Here is a 7,950-nt window from a genome sequence, read left to right as displayed (position 1 = left end):
TTAAGAAGTAAATGTAATTCTCACAATAAAATGTGATAGGCCAGCCTTCCCAAGATGACCACTGGGTGACCAAGGACTGGTCATAACTTCTTCTTCTTTTGTATTTATTTATCTATCTATGTATCTATCTATTTATTTATTTATTTTTACAGTTTAATAAATAGTTCTCTTAATGACTTAATATGTAAGGCTGTTTGGTAGTATTCATAAATATCACAGTTATGGTGGTTTTTCTGATGGATTTGTAGTCTTTAATAATTATAAGGAGTGTAAAAGTCTGTCAAACCAGTAAGACTGCATTTATGCATATATTTTTTTCAGGATTATTGGTAACCTGGGTCTATTTTCCCTAAATAACTTTGCCTCCTTGTCTTACAAGGCCCAACTCCCTCACATTCACCTCAATGACTATACCCAAAATTGTATATTGTAGGGATGAAGGATTCTTTTTCACCCCAAGTATTGGGTAGGCAAAAGGTGGCTTTCAGTTCAGGATGTGTTACATGGGCCTTGTTGAGATGTAAGCCCATTGGTCTGATGAATCTGTCATGTTTAGGTGTTTTCTTGTAAAGCCATCTCCAACAGAGCAGACTTGAGCAACCCTCCTCTTCCAGGCCTTCTTTATTCTCTTTCCTGTTTGAATCACTTTTAAGACTTCTGTTTCTTCCTGGGCACCAACTTTGGGAAGGGGGGCTTCCCCTCCTTCCCCCCTTCTCTTTTCTTTTTTGTTTAATCATGTTGGAAAGTACTTTTGCTTGGGTCTGTCCCTCTCTGTCCAGGAGATACGCTGGTACTGCTCCCTGGGGAGTCTTTTCAGCCATTCTTTGATTTGGTATTTCAATTTTCATGCATCTTTTTCATTTGTATTTTCTCCACATGGTGCTGTGTGTGGTAGAGTTTGGCCTTCAGACCAATCTTATTTTTATTTTTATTTTTGCCTTCTTTGAAATGTTCTCCACTTTCCTTCTTCCTCTTTTTCTCATGGTAATCCAAATGATATCCATATTTATGGGGTAATTCAATATATTCATTTTGTGGCATGGTGACAGCCACAGAGCTGTGGGCACAGCCTCCAGGGCCAGAAGCAGCTCTCGATTTCCAGGTACCAAAGACCCAGGAGCTGGCTCCTTGCAGCGCAGAAGAGGAAAGAGCTTTAAAACTGCAGGGTGAGGAGCACTCATGTGCATCCTTTCTGAGCCTCTCTTTAAACCAGCTGGCCATGATTTATTCTTTTTTTAAAAAATATTTATTTCTTTTAGTTGTACACAATGTCTTTATTTATTTTTATGTGGTGCTGAGGATTGAACCCAGGGCCTTGCAGGAGCCAGGCAAGCTCTCTACTGATGAGCCACAACCCCAGCCCGTGGCCATGATTTATTCTGATGGTCTAAAAATGAGTTGACCAGCTTTGGGAAGACATTGTGCTCTTTGGTCCTCAGGTTCCATATCTGGGAAATGGGATAATACAACCCCCACACAGTGGTGTTTTGGAATTCAGTGTGATAGTGTCCAAGGATATAGCAGGGACCAGTATGAGAGACAAGATTTTAGAACAGAAAAATGATGGTTTTTCAAAGCTGGGCACGGGTAGATTTGATGACTCAGCTCTACTACTATTAACTATGAGACCTCACTCTTTATTTAGTCACCTGTACAGTGGGACCAACAATACCTGTTCTACAAGTTTGTTACTAATATTAAATAAGACACTGCGTCCAATGATACAATGTAACAAAAGACTGACCATGAAAGTTAAAATATCTAGATCTATATGGTATCCGCCGGAAATGATCTTTCAGAAAGGAGCCACTTAAATGTTATTTTATGTAAAGTCTTTCCTACTATTGGGTTACTCGATTACTTTGTTTTGAATCCTCAACTATATTCTGGAAAAGAAACACTAGACCTGAAATCACCTTCACCATTGATCATTTTGTCTCTCTGTACAGGTCACTTAACAGAATCACTTTTTTGAAAAGGAAGCTCAGAAATCTAACCCAGATAGACTCTCAATTGCAAGAGTTTAAAGGAATTGTAAACAACCTTTTTAAAAGCTTCCTCCCTTCCATTTCAAAAGATATGAAAGCATCTATAGTGCACACCAAGTCTCCCACCTCTCCTGACACTCAGAGCCACCCAGATATCCACAGACAGTATTTCATGGTGGCCTTTTAAAAGTCCACCATGGAATATGATGAAGGCACTGAAAAGAATGAGGTGGTTGCATGGAAAGTTCTCCAAGATTCTTAATTTTAACAGCGAGGGCTAGCCCAGAGTTTGCAATACACAGTGACACTTTAGAAGAAATGGCCGGTGGCTGAGACTGTGCCCATCTGTGGAGATGTGGGTGGCTGAGTGTCAAGAGAGATGGGGGACTTGGTTTTCACTATTGATGCTTTTATATCATTTGAAATGGAAGAACGGAAGGAAACTTTTAAAACAATTGTTTACAATTGCTTCACTTAACATGATATTCTTCAACTCCACCCATTTACCTAAAAATGCCATAATGTCATTCTTCTTTAAGACTGAGTAATGCTCCCATGTGTGTGTACCTCATTTTCTTTATCCATTAATCTGTTGAAGGGCACCTAGGTTGGTTCCATAGTTTAGGTATTGTGAATTGAACTGCTGTAAACAAACACTGATGTGGCTGCATCGCTGTAGTATGCTTATTTTAAGTCCTTTGAGTATAAACCTAGAGGTGGACTGTGTAGGGGTCTGGACATATAGCAGACCTATTCTGAGCAGTCAGAAATCAAACATAGTAGTCAGGTATATAGTAAGATGGTACTGTTATTATGAAAGGCAGATGGGAAGACTATTAGCCCTGTCGGCTTGCTAACCACTGAGCCCCAGAATTAAGCAGGCTTACCTGTGCCCAGGTGCTGCAGGGATAGACCACCAGAAAGCAACCCTTTACCAGCAGGACAGAGCCCCAAGGGCTGGCCAAAGCCAAGACAAATCATTTCCGCCTTTCCAGTGACACAGAATAGGCCAGGCAGAGAGAGTCCCCAAGTTCCCTCCCTGAGCAGCAATATTTTTGAGAAAAAGCATGTGCTCATCTGGACTAATTCTCCCTACATTAAGATGAGGAAACTGAGGCCAGTCTGGCTCGAGGTTGAGGGAGGAGCCAACAGTCACCCAGGACACTGAGAGTAGAGCGGGGACAAGAAACCCATCGCTGCCTCTCAAACTTCTCTTGGTGTGTTGACCAGAGTCAGTGATCTGATCTTGCCTGGGCCCTCAGTAGAATTCTTTCCTTCATGTTTGGACACAGAGCCTGTGACCCTCAGGGGGGCAAACTCCACCACCACTGGCTGCTTTCAGCCTGTCAGAGGAGCAATGAGCTGGAGAGCGTTGACCACCGTAAGTGAGCAGCTGCCCACATGCCCATTCTTGATATGAACTGCTGCAGTTATAGCAACCACACCAGTCATCATGTCCAGTGCCAGTTGTAAGGAATGGCTGTGCGAAATCCCAGCATTCATTCGTTGCCAGACCAGTAGCAAGTTGACAATCCAGGCCTAGGCATGGGCGTAGTATGTATTGATAATGAGTTCTGGGGAAGAGTCACATGCAATACTGGTCCTACATAGAGGGCCCTTTCAGATCAGCAGGGAGGGATGCAGGGAAGGACAGGAGGCAGGAAAGTAGGGAGAGAAAGGGGGAGGGAAGAAGCAAGAATGGGAGGAAAAGGGAATTTTAGTTGTCAGAGTTTACTTTTTTAAAAGATGGCAGAAAATTGAATAATGTCACCATTATTCTGATTTCTCTAGTACTATTTTTTACAATGCTTAAACCATGTTTTATTATTGAAGCAAACCAGAAATAAGAAAGACCTGAAATTTTCACTTTGGCTTCTGTGTCACTGATTCCTCTATGGGGCTGAGGCTTTGAGGAGAAAAATCATTAGGCTCTGAAGCAAAACAGATCTGGATTTGAATTTCACTTATTCACTGGGCATGTGACCTTGGGAAAGATAACTTAATGTCTTTGAGTTTCATTTTCCTCCTCTCTAGGAGAGAAAAACATTTGTTAGCCTCGGGACTTCTTAGGTGCCTCCTTAGCATCTTGAACTTTCTGTATAACACTTTTTAAACTAGTTACTTGCTTAATGTTAGTTTGACTTTGTTGCTGGACTAAGGCAGCTTGAAAGGGGGACTGTTCTGCCTTAGTCACGACTCTGAATTTGGAATGCTGTGCCCAGCATAGACGTATTTGCTGGAAGGATGATGGGTGGATGGGTGTGTGAGTGGGTGATGGGTAGGTGGATGGTTGGATGGGTGGATAGATGGGTGAATGAGTAGAAAGACGCTTCAGGAAAATGATAACCATACAATATAATATGTCTAAAGGGACGACCCCAGGATCTGGAACATTCCAGGCACTTAAAAATTCTTTACTGCTTTTGGTGGAGGACCTCACCTTTTCTTCTATCTCTGTATTCCAGGATTATCTGACTCTCAGTATAATAATGGGCAAAATTTTTTTTTAGCTGGTCAGTAGCAACATTGATGGGGACATGGTATGTGGGTTGCTTTCATGAGAATTTAGTCTATGATTGCCACAGCTATTCTATATCTGAAGAGACACCAATGCCCACAGTGAACTCAAGCTATTCAGAGGATATTGTTATAATAGGAGGAAAAGCTGGTTCTTCTCTCTCTCTCTCTCTCTCTCTCTCTCTCTCTCTCTCTCTCTCTCTTTAACCAGAAATTTTACCCAGGGGTGCTTAACTACTGAGCCACATCCCCAGCCCTTTTTAATATTTTTATTTAGAAATAGAATCTCACAAAGTTGCTGGGGGCCTTGCTAAGTTGCTGATGCTGGCTTTGAACTTGGGATCCTCCTGTCTCAGACTCCTGAATTGCTGGGATGACAAGTGTGCCCCACCATACCTGCCTCGAGAGTGGCTCTTCTATATGGCAGAGGAGAAGATGGCTGGAGGTACAACCAAATTGTCCCCTTCTCTTGGAGCTAACCTCCTCAGGAAGCATAATTATCAAGATGTAACTATGTAAAATAATCTCTTTACTTTCTATTGCAACCGCACTTCAGGCTACTTGTGCTCTGCCACGTGCCAGTTTGACCTTATGTTATAATGGCATGTGTGTGGCCAGGGGCCTGACACTCAGCAGGCAGCCAGCTCGTGCTTGTGGAATGAACGAATGAGTTGATGTCTTATTCATCTCCTGATTCCTCGTGGTTCCACTCTGATCTCACATTCATATCTGCACCAGTGTCTAGTGCAAAGGCAGTGAGGATGATACCCAAATTGGAGCTCCTCTGTCTTTCATCCCCCTCACCCCTTTGTTCCCCTTTATTGCCATCATTTGTCTCCATGTAACTGCCAGACCTCCCACTCACAAGTTCCATCTTCTCTATTTCCATTCACTCTTCATCTCACTTGACTATGGTTTCTATCCACACTAATACTGCAAGATCACCAAACCCCATGGTTGCACAGTGACAGGTCCTGTCCTGCTTATCTCCCTGGAACGGATTCTGAGTTGTTGACCACTTCCCCCTTATGACTCATACTTTGCCCCCGTGTTTCCCCATCCCGTGGTTTCTCTCTTATCTTGATGGTCTCTGCTCATTTCCCTGTTCTCCATGTGCCTCAAATTTTGATGCTCCTGCAGGATTCTGCCAAAGTCCTTCCTGTGCCACTCTGAGTATCCACCCTCTGTTAGAACCTGTATTTTGGTATCTGCAGCTGCTACCTGTATGTGGGTTTCCCTTCCTAGAACTCCAGCCCAGGTGTCTCTTCTGGACTGCAGGCCTCTTAGATATGCCCAATTGGCTGTCCCAGTGTCATCTCTTTTCAACAATGGAAAGCTATAGCCATTGCCATCTGCCCAACCTGTTTCTCCTCTCTGCTCATTTCACCCTCTGAAGCCAGAAACCACTCATCTTCCTCTGCCTATGCCCCAAATCATTCCCCACCTGCTTCTTAATGTGGATTCTCTCTTCTTGGTATCTTTCAAATACCATTTTCTCCCTCTCCACTGACACTATCAGAGCTCAGATCATGGTGTCACCCACCTATGTTACTGAGCAGTCAATTGGTTTCACTGTCTTTCCTTGCCTCGCTTCCATCGTCTCTTCCTCCAATCCAGTTTCACACTGCAATAGGAGTGACTTTATCACATTTAAACTAGATTCTGTATTCTCCTTGCTTACCTTTTCCCTTGACTCTGGAGCAAAGGTAAGCTCTTAACATAGTTTTAAGCCTTTAATTATCTGACCCCCAATGTACTTGTCTAATTTATCCTTAGCTGCTCCGGAATGTCTAACCCACCCCTACAATCCTCCACCAACAGCTGTAGCCAGCAGGCTGAACTCCTTCAGCTCTCAGAGTTACATTCTTCAGGCTCATCTTGATTTCTGCATCATGTGCCTTTAGCCAGTTTATCAACAGAGGCCCTCCTTACCATTGGCTGCTGCATTCAGTGTCTGGGTGACAGGGTACTTTTTTGACTGGGCTCAAAATTCTATGGTACCGGAAGTCTCTCATTCTCCTCTTTATCTTTGGAAACCTTAGGTTTTGATGTTAGATCCTGCTCTTGTGGGACTGCTTTGGAAGGAGTCCTGGACAAGGCTGCTCAAGGTCAGAAGTAACTGGCCAAGACATGGAGAAGAGCCCAGCTGCCCCAGGCCAAAGGCCAAAAAGTCCCACCATCCACACTCTTTTTACCCATTCTCTCCTTCTGTGGCAGCTCCCTCCTTTTGGTATCCCTCAATAGAATGCATGTTTTGAGTTTCTATCATGTATCCAATGCTTTATTGTGCACCTACTATGCCATAGAATACAGCAGTCAGGGCCATTCCTGGTTTTTCATTTGTGCCCAGCTGAAGGGGACAAGTGAGGACTATATTCAGCCCTGGTCTTCCCTCACAGGGCCATGTGCTGTGGCTTGGGGTTGTATCTCCAGAGGGAGCCTCTTCTTCACAGACAGGCATTGTGCAATTGCAAAACCATCCATCTAAGAAGGACACCTTGTTCTAAACTCACCAAAGGTAATAAGCTCAAGAGAAAGAAAAATGAGATGCTTGGTTTCACAGTGTGGTCTGTCCAGTATGGGGAGGTAACATGAACAAAGAAATGGATGATCACAGAGAGTGACAGGGCTCTTCAAAAAATTGAAGAGTCTCTGAGAAAGAGGAAACTGGTCTCTGGGGAGATCTATCTGAAGAGCCAGGACATGTAAGCTGACATTTGGTTGATAAAGAATCTACCCATGTGTCAGCCGGAGGGAAGAGACTTCACAAGACCTCTAAGTCTGAAATTATCTTGATGCAAAGGATCAAAGGAAGGCCAAAGTGGTTGAGGCAGACAAATGGGGTGACCAGGGAAAGATAGACAGGTGCCAGATCGAGCAGGGCTTCCTAAGCCCTCCACACCTACACCGCCTGCCTGTTTATCATGGCAACACCTAAGGCCTGGATCCATGTTTATTCAGTAAATACCTCTTGAATGGGAGCATCTCACCAAGCCTCAGTGTACAGAATACTGACCCAAGATAGAAGGTCTGTGTGGCCCCAGTGCCCTCTAGTAACCACAAACTCCAGCCCAAGGCTCTTGGTGGCTTCATCATCTTCAGATAATATCTGCATAGCCTTGTCCCTTGAACTCAGCCTGAGGGGCTAACAAATTCCACCAAGTATCTGAAATTTGTCTCATTAATTATTCTCTGCAATATGGACTCAATTACAAACATCTCTGATACTGGATCCAGAGTCACGTGCACCTCAGGCCTTTATCCCTTACCCAAGAAACATTTCCAATGAGAATGATACACAGATGTCTAATTTCCCAGGGGAACGTGGGAAACTGATACAGGGGATAAGCAAGAACAAGGAAGCTCTCCAACTGCCTCATATCTCAGTGTTCTGCAGTGGTGAGGATGATCTCTAGATAATCTTGCAACTTGGGTCAGGCACCAA

The 7,950-nt window shown here is 43.7% G+C and overlaps 1 pseudogene; it reads right to left on the bottom strand.

The window, feature by feature from the left end:
* Positions 1–280: 280 nt before the first annotated feature.
* Positions 281–1,041, bottom strand: LOC144255689 (ribosome biogenesis protein NSA2 homolog pseudogene; annotated as a pseudogene).
* Positions 1,042–7,950: the final 6,909 nt, after the last annotated feature.

Source organism: Urocitellus parryii, chromosome 7 (assembly GCF_045843805.1).
Source record: "Urocitellus parryii isolate mUroPar1 chromosome 7, mUroPar1.hap1, whole genome shotgun sequence".
Lineage (NCBI taxonomy): Eukaryota > Metazoa > Chordata > Mammalia > Rodentia > Sciuridae > Urocitellus > Urocitellus parryii.
Note: the sequence above shows the minus strand (reverse complement) of the source record. Positions and strands in the feature narration are given on the sequence as shown.